This window comes from Aegilops tauschii, chromosome 7, assembly GCF_002575655.3.
Source record: "Aegilops tauschii subsp. strangulata cultivar AL8/78 chromosome 7, Aet v6.0, whole genome shotgun sequence".
Taxonomy (NCBI): domain Eukaryota; kingdom Viridiplantae; phylum Streptophyta; class Magnoliopsida; order Poales; family Poaceae; genus Aegilops; species Aegilops tauschii.
Genome location: NC_053041.3, coordinates 597,924,573 through 597,937,152, shown reverse-complemented (window position 1 = coordinate 597,937,152; position 12,580 = coordinate 597,924,573). Strand labels below are relative to the sequence as shown.

The following is a 12,580-nucleotide window of genomic DNA, read 5'->3' as shown; positions in this document are numbered from 1 at the left end:
ACCAGTTCCATCATAAATTGCTTCATGCCAGCCCACCAAAAAAGAGATTGAATTCTTTTATAAGTGGCAGGAAACCTAGAGTGTCCTCCAACAGGGCTACTATGGAAAGCTGTAATTTTTTGGCTTGTAACTCAATATTATCGGCAATCCAAATAGCATTTTTATATCAGATTAGCCCATTTCTTAACTGAAAAATTACTTTAGAATTTGGGTCCACTGTGAACTGTTGCAACAACTCAGTGGACTTGTCATCCAACTTATAGTTGTCAGCAATTTCAACAAGCCAGGTGGGATGTGAGATGGACAACACTTTAGAATGATCATGAGGTCTTCTAGGCAAGGTATCATCAGTTGTATTATCAGATCCCTTCTAATAGACAATCTCATAATTAAAACCCAACTATTTAGTGAGTGCTTTCTATTTCCAAGGAGTGTGGAGCATTTGATCTTGAAAATGAGCCAAACTCTTCTGGTCAGTTTTGATGACAAACTTATGAACATGTAAGTAAGCTCTCCACTGCTCCATTACGAGTAAAATAGCCATATACTCCTTTTCATATACTGGCAAAGCCCTACTCCTAGGGCCCGAAGCTTTACTAACATAAGCAAGTGGTTGACCTTGTTGCATAAGGACAACTCCAATTCATGTGTCACATGCATATGTTTCAATAGTGAAAGGAAGATCAAAGCCGGGCAAAGCTAAAACAGGGGTAGAGACCAAAACTTGTTTGATGAAGTTTAATGCTTCTTAAGTGATGGAACTCCGCACAAAAATCGTTCCCTTTTTTAACAACTCAGTCAGAGGTTTACAAATCAGACCATATTGCTTAATGCATTTTCTGTAATATCCACTCAAACCAAGGAATCCTCCCACTTCTTTAACATTAGTAGGATGAGGCAAATTCTAAATAGTAACCACCTTACCAGGATCAATACAAACCCTTTCTGCACTGACAATGTGACTCAAATAAGCTATTTGTTACTAAGCAAATGCACATTTTTGGACATTTTGAATTTCCGAGAGTCTTTCTGAAGAATTCTCAAAACCTTCTCCACATGAGACAAATGTTCCTCAAAGTTTTTACTGAATATGAGGATATCATCAAAAAGCACCACATCACATACTCTTAGACAAGAAGACAATGAGTAATTCATGGCACCCTGGAAGGTGCCTGGTGCTCCAGAAAGGCCAAATGCTAAGACAGAAGCCTCAAAGTGCCCATTATGTGTCTGGAAGGTTGTTTTGTATTCCTCACTAGGTGCCAATCTTATTTGGTGATATCATGCCTTTAAGTCCAGCTTAGAAAACCATGCAACAGCTGTAATTCGTCCAATAATTCATCAACGATAGGAATGGGGCACTTACCCTTGACAGATATGGCATTTAGATGTCTATAATCTAGTACCATCCTCCAACCCCTTCTTTTTCTTGACCAGTATAACAGGAGGAGAAAAGAGACTATTGTTGTGTCTAATCATTCTAGTTTTAAGCAATTCAGCTACATGTTCCTCCAGTTTATCTTTAAGTTGTGGAGCAACCATATAGGGCCTGATAGATATTGGCCTGGCCCTGGTGACTAAGGGAATGACATGATCATATTGTCTTTTTGGTGGCAACCCTTCAGGTGGTTTAAACACTTCTTGGTATTTGTCTAAAATTTGTTGTAGTGGCTTTGCAACAGGTAGATGCATGTTCACATTCAGACAGGGTTGCTAAGGAAATACAAGTGGGAGCACATTCCTTAGGCAACAATTCTTGTAGTGTGACCTTTTTCCTTTGCAACTTAGAGCAATCCACTTTTCCTCCCAATCAAATTTCATAGGGTTGTGGTTGGCCGGCCAATCCAATCCTAGAATGCCATCATAAGATCCCAACTGTAATAAACAAAAGTCAGTGTCACAAGAGTGTCCAGAACAAGTCCATTGACACTTCTAAATGCTAGCAGTGCACATTAAATGAGAACCACCTGCAGTTACCTTCGTTGGTTGAATATCCTGAACATTTTGCAAGACACACGAAAGTTGTTGTCAATAAATGAATGGTACTCCTAGTTTCCACCAAGAATATAAAAGAGTGCCCTTGAATTTCCAAACCAGTTGTAATCTTGGGGTTGAACAATCTTTGCCTAAAGAAGCTACAGAAATGGACATTACCTGGAAAGAAACATGTTGATTGTGAGGACATTCAGAAAGGACAGGTGAAGAACATTGCACCGATTCAATCATTTCTTCCACACCATGGAGTTGAGCCATGAAGTTGAACTCCTAGCTTGCACGCATGATCCTTGAACCTTTCTCACCACAAGTAAAACAGAGGCCTTAGACTGCCTAAAATTTCTAAGAGCTTTCCAGTTATCTTCAACCATTAGGTCCACAGTGTACTGAGGAAGCTTTACTTCCCCAAGATTGAACACTATCTTGATGCACTTGGTATAGTTGTTGTTTTCCTATCTATACTACTATTAAAAGACCAAACATGCCCCACAAAGTGCACACGAGATAACCGCCCACGTCCGATCAAACCCACTTAGATGCATCCAACAGTCCACGTTACATCAAACAGATCTACGGTTCAAAACGAATGTTCTGCCAGCAGACTCCCCCGTTCAGGATGCTACACAGCCCCACCACGCCACGATCCTCCACGATCAACGCCGCCATCACGCCACGAACCTCACCTCGGCCAGCCGCCCCGCCGCCCCCGCCCCTGGTCTCCGCGACGTCCTCGACCCGCCTTGCTTCCCTACCTCCCCTCGCCCCGCCGTCCTCGCCACGCCGCCCTCGCCCTGTCCGCGACGTCCTCGACCCGGTGGACGTCCTCAACCCGACGCGCTGCCCTCTCTGCGGTGTCATCACCCCATGTGGGCAGCAGCATCTTGACATGCCAGTGCCACAGGTTAGATCAATTTAATTTGCATGTCTTATGATCCGACAAAAGACAAAGGAAATTGCTCTTTCAATCTGGCAGTCAGTAATTTGTACTGTGAAAATTGATACTTATAGTATATCATGAACAAACTGAGTTGACGAAGGGTTAAATAAGTGTTTTCACAAAAAGAACCATTGAGAATACAATATGGCATCCTCTCAGCGTAGTGGGATAAGTACTCCCTTTCAGGACCTGACAAACAACAACAATTCAGGTAAATACATATATCACCTACTCTTACCTACTTTGATCTTGTAAATCCAAAATATGCCATTGTCTCATAGGTCAAAAACCAGATCCAAAAGAGCTGAAGAGACAGAGGGAAAGGGAGAGGTATGCACTAAACAGGGATGCAATATTAAAGAAAAGACAGGAGGCAAGGGATCGTAAGAAAGCTACGGCTGCTATTCTAAATGGAATCAACACTCCATCTAAGCCACATGGGGCCATGTCGATTGGTTACTCCATTTTCTCTGTTTTTAACCATACATTTCATGAATCACAAGTAAATTCATGTTAATTAACTGTTCTTTTGGACAGGTTTTGACACTTTGGAGAGGCCTAGTGCGCAGTCTGCTGTCACCCAACAACGACACACACAAGCTGCGGAAGGTCATGTGTTCTCCTACATCCAACCATAATATCGGCGTTTGTGTGTCAACAACTGACATTGTACATACAATTATGATGCAGGCATACCTGTTGATGTGATAATGAGTGATCAGACTCCACCTCATGGTCCAAATTCATTAAGAACACCAGATGCCGCCATTTCTAACAAGGAAAATGTCAATAATATCGACTCTGCCATTGGGTCCTCCCAACTGACTGTGTTACCACCGCCACTTCAATCCTACAGAGGCAGCAGTTCATATGGTAATCAATTGCCGCTCATATTAACTACCATACAGAGTAAAAACAATTGTTGCTCATGTTGTCTTGTACCAAATTAACACTTATTGTACAGAAGCAAAACAAGCACTTAAGCGGCAGAGGGAAACCTAAGAAGGCACAAGACTATGTTGTTTCTCCACAAGGCACAGAACAAAACCTTCAGTGTCCTTGTAATGCTACATTATTGTTTTTGTGTTCATTATCATTAAATGTTATCATAGCCATCGTGACAGATTATGCCTGCACTGGCGATGATTGGTCCGTTAAAGAAAAAATCAGATCTGAACCAAGCAAAGAAAGAAATTTAGTGAGCATCGGCAACGCATTTCTGAAAAGAAGACATTTACTGTCTCTTCTATCTCCCGGAGAATGGGTTGGCGACGAAGTAAGTATATTAGGACAGGAAGATGCTATTTGAATAGGAGTATGTGTCATCTAATATACTATGTATACTTTTAATTGTAGGTCATAAATATGTACATAAATTGCATGTTTGCTACGGAGCATCTACAAGTAAGGTCAGGTGGAAGTGTGTTCTTAGAGAATGCATGCATCTCTAAGATGATGAAGATCGGTAGCTATCTGCCCTCAGATGACATGGATGCTGCACCAGCATGGGTATTAAACAGAGCCAAAGCATATCTGGAAAATGATATGGTTAGTCTTACTTTCCTACATATTTCTATGAATTACAGCGAGAACGACCGATTCGTCCACATACGAGTACAACTGAAATAATCATTTTCTTCAGATATACATTCCAATAAACATGGACGGCGTTCACTGGTACCTATGTGTTATAAATGCCAGAAAACATGTGTTCAAGTGCTCGACTCGCTAGGCCCATACATGAGCCGCAAGGACCTCACTGATACAGTTAGTACTTAGGCCTACTGCCCCATCTTTTCGAAGAAGTTTTTTTTCTTATTTCTCGCTTGTGATGCTTATACTTTATCCATTTGTTGGTACAATAGCTAGAAGGGCTGGAGGATTTATTCAAATATGCATCCAAGCACATGGAATTAAAATCCGATAAGTGGACTGATCTAGATGTTACAACATGGAAAAGAGAAGAATATATTAAGAGCAGTCTTCAGATGGATGGGTACGCCTCTTAATATAACTCAGAGCATTTATGCTTAACAGGGCACATTTGGTATGCTATTATGTTTATTTTATCACTGCATAGCATTCCTGAAGCACATTTGATCAAGAGATTTGGTATCCCAATGCAATTCTTTACCTTATTGTATGCCAATGCAATTGAAACAACACCTCTCATGAGATCTGGCCTAAATAATGGAGCTCAAGGCGATACAATTCATTGGGCTGCATATAAAAAATGCTTTACGGTTTTCAATCTTTTTTTTTATGCAGTCATATGCCTACTTAGAGTAAGCAGTCACGCATTAACTTGTAGTATCAGCTATGCTAGCAATATTACAGGAGAATCAGAGTGTGTTCTGTTATACTATTAGGCAATGAGCATAGAGCAAGTGTTTCTCTCCACACCTACATAAATGTTATTTGGGTATAACTCCAAGCCTTATTTTCTTACTTCTCCATTTGTACCATTCTGCAATTGGAAGAAGCAATGTAAAAATATCATTCTACACACTTAAAGAGATCAAGAACACACACTGAAATTGCTATTAGCACTACCTATGGCTGTGATATAAATAGTGGGAACTATGAAGCAACCGCTTTGTGAGACCTGGAAGAGTTATTGTCCATCATTTGGTCAGGAAGTGTGTTCTACTAAGTGTACAAACTGAATCTACATGATAAACAGAGGAATGGAGTCAAAGCCTACTTGAGGATAGATTCTGGCAACAGCGGCGACATAGAGATCAGGCTGATCCTGTAGAGCACGTACGCGAGCTGCGAACTCCTTCCCAGAGCGACTGTTTGAGCCAAGCACGGGGGGCGATGATTACGATGGGCACGTCGACGCACTCGATCTCAATCCAATTCGATATGCCTGCTCCGCATCTCGACCTCCTCTGGGGCAGTAGGATGGAGGCGGCAGAGTCGATCTAGGGAAGATCCGCGGGGTTGGCGGCGTGGCAAGGCCGCGGTGGTGAGAGAAGGGAGCGGGGCGAGGCCGTGCTGGGGATAAGGGCGGCGGGGCGAGGCCCTGGTGGGGATAGGAGGAGACGGGGCAAGGCCGTGGTGGTGGTGGTGGTGGTGGTGGTGTGGGTGGGTGGGGGCGCCGGGCGACGTCGTGGCGGCAGAGGATGCGGCCTGCTGCAGAGGAGGCGCCGAGTTACAGAGGAGGCGGCTGGAGGAGGAAGAAAGTGAGGAGTGGAGAGAGTCAGCCGCACCTACTCTCACTGGAGAGACCGAGAAAGTGGTGATGTGTGCGGTGAGAGTGAGACCGTGAGACACCATATCACTGGAGAGACTGAGAAAGCCAAGTGCGACGGGTTACATCCTGTTGCTCTTTCTTTTATTTTAACTGCTCCTTATTAGTGTTCCTTTGGTTGCTTTTTTTTCTTTTGCACTCTGGTTGCTTGGCCTAATTACGCCACCCATATTAAACGGATCACCGACCAAATGTATCGTGTCTCTTTTGTTTTGTTTTTTATATCTATGATCGACAACCCATTCGGTGAAGTAATAATTATATGGGTTCCTCTCAAAATAATTATGCATTGACAAATTCATTTTTTTATTGATAACCCTTTGTTCATTTGATTTATATAAAAAATATGCGTTCAGAAATTCATTTCTCTTAATCATAGCCCTTTTGGTCATTTGATTTATATTATATTATTGGCAAACGTTGTTCAATTCTTTTTTTATCGAGCGTGTCCGGAATGACAGTGTGGTTCAGTCATCATCATTCTATGATACTATTTTTTATTAATACTTTTGTTATTAATCATAACAAAATTTCTTTATCATCAAGGTCATCTTGTGGTCTCTGGATGTTAAATTACATGGAGTACTTCACAGGAGATAGTTTGTCCGACACTCCCGAACAGGTATATTTTGCATCGTATCATGATACTAATTATTTCGTGTTGTATCATTATTTAAAAACTAAGTCTTATTACTACTTCACTTTAGGTTCACATGACAGATTTTTGGTTTATATTTTGAAATATGAAGAGAATGAAGCTCTAAACAATATCCCAGTCGTAGAACGAAGCATCATAGATCGGATCAAAAGATGGACCTTCTAGAGAGGATCATCATCAAAAATAATGATTACTAGATAATGTTCCTTAGTTGTTATTTTAAGTATTTTTTGTAATAAGTAACAATTACAATACATTTATGTGATCGTTAATTTTATGTGAAGACATGTGTATTGGTCGTGTGTTACATGCGCGAGTTTTTTCATTTTTGTTTTTGGAATTTTGGGATCACAACATTTCAACAATGGAAGTCTTTCACAGGTCAAACAAGACCTATGACCTGATCTAAAATAAATTATTGCATTGAAATCATTGGGCGTGACACACATCTAAATGTTCTGGAAAAACACAAGACAAAGTTCATGTTTTTATTGTAGTTTATTAGGATACGTGCGTTGCACGTGCACGCTTACTAGTAATAACTAGAGTGAAGGGAGTTACTCCAGTGCCCAACTCTTCATGTAAGAGTGCCAATTCATAAGTTGCATCCAAATCCTTTGGTTTCTGCAAGGCCAACTGAACTCTAATAACTCGTTTTAATCCATCTAAGAACCTGGTTGTGCAGTGTAGTGGATAAGGGACTGTTTCATAAGCAATTAGCTGGTCATATAGATCTGCAAATCGGTCTACATAGTCCTCTACTGTTGATGTTTAGCAATATGGAAGAGCTTCCTAATGAACTGTTGGTGATGGTTCCTACCAAACCTATTATGCAATAAATGACAGAACTGCTCCCAACTCGCATTTGGTACTCTGCGTTGGACAGACTCCAGCCATCGCTGCAGCTCCTTCAGAATATGCTGACTCGAGAGATATCCGCGAATCCAGAGGAGTACCCCCAACGCATGAAGTAATCTTCCCAACAGTTCTGCCACAACCTGGGATTACTACCGTCAAATGAGACAATTCAATCCATGGACCAGGAACAAATCGGCCATGAGCATCTGAAACAAAATTTTCCTTAGGAACTGAACTTTCATAAATTTATGCCCACCAACGCCTCTTGCAGGTGATGGCACATATATATCTGCACCTCTTTCCTCTGTGTTCCTTTTCCTTACAAAATTTAGTAGAGAACAGCGCAGATCCACTAGATTGGTCAACAGTAGGTGTCCATGGTTCAGAAAATTGCACACCAGTACTTGGCCGATCTTCCTTGTTGAATTCCTGACGGATCTCGTTGGTGTAGAGACCGAGCTCCTCGCACGCGACATCGATCCGCTTGGTGATGACGCTTTCTAGCCTTGTAGAGTTTTCGTAGAGGAGCTTGCGAACCGCACAGATCTTGCCTTCCTGCTGCTCATGGTGGCGCTTGTCAAGATCTCCCGTGATGTCGGCCTTGAGAAGTTTGAAGATAGTACACCCGTCTTGCGACAGATCCTCCATGATCTGCTCCTGGCGGCGCTCCTTGTACCTCGCCGGATGGCGATAATTTGGCAACTTTTTTCAAATTTGTGAACTTGTTTTCAAAATTGCTGAACTTTCTAAAATTAGATAAACATTTTTTCAAAATCGGAGAATTTTTTAAAATATGCGATTTGCTTAAAATTGATGTTTTTTGAAGAAAAAATGATGAACTTTTTTTTTCAAATTCATGAACATCCTTGGGAAATTTTGATGATTTGTTTTCGAATTCCTTGTTTTTTGTATATTTTTACAAATCCGTGAACATTTTTTATTTCCAGACTTTTTGTGAAATTTTTCTAAATAGTCAATAGTCGACGTGGGCCCTGATCATCGGTCAACAATGACCAGTCAACGGGGAACTGATTAAAACGAGTGAACCGGGGAAATAAAAAGCCACGCGAACCGAGACTTTCTTCTGTAACGAGCGATCAAGGGAACCAAACTAGCTCTCACACGTTTATTTGCGCCGTTCGAGATGGGAGGTGCGTGAGCGCCAGTTCTCCTAACCAAAGCAGAACGCGCCGACTAGGCCAAATCCCTAACTAAGGAGTACTCCTTTTAAAAATCACTCCCACATCCACAGGTTTCGACAAGTAACGCACTGCACGCGACCTGGGAGTTTTCTCTTTTTTTGTAAATTCGTTTATTCAAAACATTTTATATCTTAAATCATGCGCCCAATTCTCGCATCATTTTAACCGTTTGGTTCCTCGCGTCGAGATTTTCAAAACTAGACCTCATGTTGATAGGTTTCGACGAACTTCCTTTTTACAAAAAAAAACAGACGAAAAAAGTCGAAAAGGGAGCACTTTTTTCCCTTTCCGAAGAGACACGACTATGCCTCTCGCGGAAAAAACATGTGTGCCTCCACGAAAAGCAAATACGTGCCGCGTAAGAAAAGCGCGCCTTTTTCCTTTCGGGGAGGCATGACAGTGCCTCACCCGGAAGCAAATCTATGACTCCCAGAGAAGTAAATTTGTGCATCTCTCAAAAGAAAAAAAAACATTTTTTTCTGTTTCCGAGAGATACAACCATGCCGCTCGCAGAAGCAAATCCGTACCTCCACGAGAAGCAAATTTGTGCCTCTTGCGGGAAGAAAAAATGCACTTTTCCTTTCCAAGAGGCCTGACTATGCCTCTCACGGAACCAAATGCGTGCCTCCACGAGAAGTAAATCTATGCCTCTAATAGAAGGAAAAAATGTGTTGGTTTTCTTAACGAAAGGCAAGACTATGCCTCTCACGGAAGCAAATCCATGCCTCCATGAAAAATGATTTTGTGCCTCTTGCCGAAGGAAAATAACATATTTTTTTTCTCTTTTCAAGAGGCATGATTGTGCCTCTCGCAGAAGCAAATCTGTACCTCCACGAGAAGTAAATTTGTGTCTATCGCAGAAGAAAAAAAGAAAAAGTGTTTTTCCTCATAATTTTTTAAATCTTTTTTGTCCAAATCCTAGGGAAAACCGAAAAGCTGAAAAAACAAAAACAAATCATCTAAATGAAGAAAGCACATACAGAAAAAACTACAAAAATACAGCGGGAGCGCCCAGAGCGCGACTCATGGCGACGGCTGAGAGCGCGGCGTGCTTTCAGCCTACCAAAAATGACCCTTGCGGCGACTCCGGAAGAAGTCCCCCTTGACTAGTTTCTCTCCTGATTAGGAGCACTCTTCTTGACCCGTGCAGGTGGAAATGAGTAAACGCGCACCCTCCTCCACACTTTGAGCCGGCCCATCACTAGTGCCCCTGTTTTATTTCAATGCATTTTTTTTGGTTTTTATCTTCTTTTAGGAAAACATTTTGCTTTCATAAAGTTCTAAATTTAAAAACATTCATGAATTTCAATGTTTGCAAATCCGGGTTCTCTTTCCTTTTGGAAAAACAAAATGTTTGTAAAATAAAAATTTGCGACATCGAAGTGTTCATGAATTCAAAAAAGTCTCGTGAATTCCCAAAAAGTTCATGACTTGTTTTATATAGAATTTAGAAAATCATGTGTTTCAGAAAACGTTTGCAAATTCAAGTTATGTTCACGAATTTAATAAATGTTTTTGAGTTCAGAACAATTTCACGAATTCAAATAATTTACATGAATTTCGTATAAATGTTTGTGGGTTCAAAAAATGTTCACAAGTTTGAAATGTACAATGGTTAAATAAATGTTCATGAAAGCGAAAGAATTGCACCAATTTTAAAAAATGTTCATTAGTTAAAATAATCTCAAATAACATTTAAGCATGTCAAAACTTGATCATGAATTTAAAAGAAATCACTAAAATATGAATATTTGGAAATTTAAAAATTGTTTGCGATTGTAAGATATATTCATGATTTTAAAAAGTATGTCAAATTTCTAAAAAGGATTTGAATCCAAAAAAATAAAATGGAAAACCTGAAATGAAAAAAAATAGAAAGAAGTAAACAATTTTTTTTGCAGACACAGATTAACAGGCTGGCCAATTTCCGTGGGAAGGGTGTCATGTTTGGCACTATCCCCTGACCCGTGCGAGAAAATAAATTAACTTCATTGTCTGAAGCACATGGCTTTGCGCTCTAGTTAGCTGGCTGGCCAACTATGAATGTTTTGGAAGATTCTTCAGATCGATTCTGATTAGCTTTAGAAACTTTTGTGTGTCTTTTTGCTTTTTATTTTTATTTTTTATGTGTGCTTATTATTGGTTTTTAAAGCTTTATTTATAGTTTTTATATTTTTTGCCTTTTCTTATTTTTCAAATACAAAATTGAATTTTATTCAAATACACGTTCAGTATTTTTCAGATACACATTGAACATAACTTAGTACGTGTTGACCATTTTATTAGTATGTGTTAAACTTTTTCAGGTACACGTTCAATATTTTTCCAACACATGTTAAACAATTTTTAATACATGATGAACTTTTTTTAACACGCGTTGAACATTTTCATCAATTCAATTAATAGTTTTTAAATGTGCAAAACATTTGTTAAGTGTTAGACCATTTTAGTTTTGAATGGTTGTAAACTACTCATGATGTATAACAATAGTAAAATAGCTACGGATAAAACTCCACCGTGCGGCGAACAAAACAAGAGGGGAACAGGGATAGAACTATTCTCTTCACAATTATTAGATCTATGAAACCTAGACACGATGTAAGAACACTCATACAAGGGGAATTACAATTGGTAGGCTTTCAACACCGCCTTTTGGATGTATAAAAACTATTCATAATGGAGAGTAGATTTTCAAAACATCGGTGCATTGGAGGACTTTATTTTAAATAGTTCAAACATCACATTCAAAATTTTGAAAAGTCCTGAAAAGAATTCTACATGATCATATGGATGGACATTACACATGTGTAAAGTTTGGTGATGAAACAAGTAAACATGTGAGCTATACAAAAATGAAAAAATGGCGATTTCTAAATAGTGAATAATACATGCATTGTTCATCTTTCCAAAATCAAGATTTTGTCGTTTGTGTGTAACTCCCATGGTTACTTATTTCATTACCAGAATTTGTGCATATGTAACATACATCCATACGAACATGTGGAATTAATTTTGGAACTTTTTCAAACTTCAAAATATCATTTTGGAACTATTGAAATAGGCTCCAATGCACCCGTCCAACAAAGTGGTTTTTGTTCATAATGTAACAATACTAACATATCAGTGGATAAAACCCCATTGCAAACGAACAAATAAAAAAGATGGAAACAATGTTGAACTACTTCTACATGACCATTGGATGTACAAAAAACTGCACGGGATGTAGAACACTAATATACCTGTAAAATGGGGATTGCAATAAGTTTTTTATTGGAGAATATTTACATCCATTAGAACGAAAATGAAGCAGGGTGTACCTCATCTTAAGGGGTAGCCTCGTGACGTTGTGGAGCTTACTGATGTAACTAGAGTGATTAATCACAAGCAAGAGAACTGTAGCACCCCAAAATACATGGCTATCAAGCGCCATTAAAACAAAGACGGGGATTCAAGATGGCAATATTCCTCGTGGGGATGGGTACCCGCGGGGATTTACCCATCATGGAGCAGGGATGGAGGACAAATTAGCCCCATGGGTATTGTCTGGTGGGTACCCGTTAGTCTCGCGGGGCGGGGATGGTTATAAAATTTCCCCGTTGGGGACTTCATGGATACCCGAAAACTATGCCATTCGTACTACAAATGCAGAATATATAGATTAATACCTAGATATT

The 12,580-nt window shown here is 39.9% G+C and overlaps 1 long non-coding RNA gene across 13 annotated transcripts; it reads right to left on the bottom strand.

The window, feature by feature from the left end:
* Positions 1–724: 724 nt before the first annotated feature.
* LOC109753200 (uncharacterized) lies at positions 725–6,185 on the bottom strand. Of its 13 annotated transcripts, none has more exons than XR_002230429.4 (6): positions 5,637–6,185; positions 5,486–5,537; positions 5,336–5,399; positions 3,629–3,782; positions 1,978–3,121; positions 725–1,875 (listed from the first exon to the last, which is right to left on the bottom strand). It is a non-coding gene; the product is annotated as an uncharacterized lncRNA (long non-coding RNA). The 13 variants fall into 13 exon arrangements; XR_005762666.3 differs by having other exon boundaries at positions 1,978–3,554; positions 5,637–6,178; XR_005762664.3 differs by having other exon boundaries at positions 1,978–3,554; positions 5,340–5,399; positions 5,637–6,178.
* Positions 6,186–12,580: the final 6,395 nt, after the last annotated feature.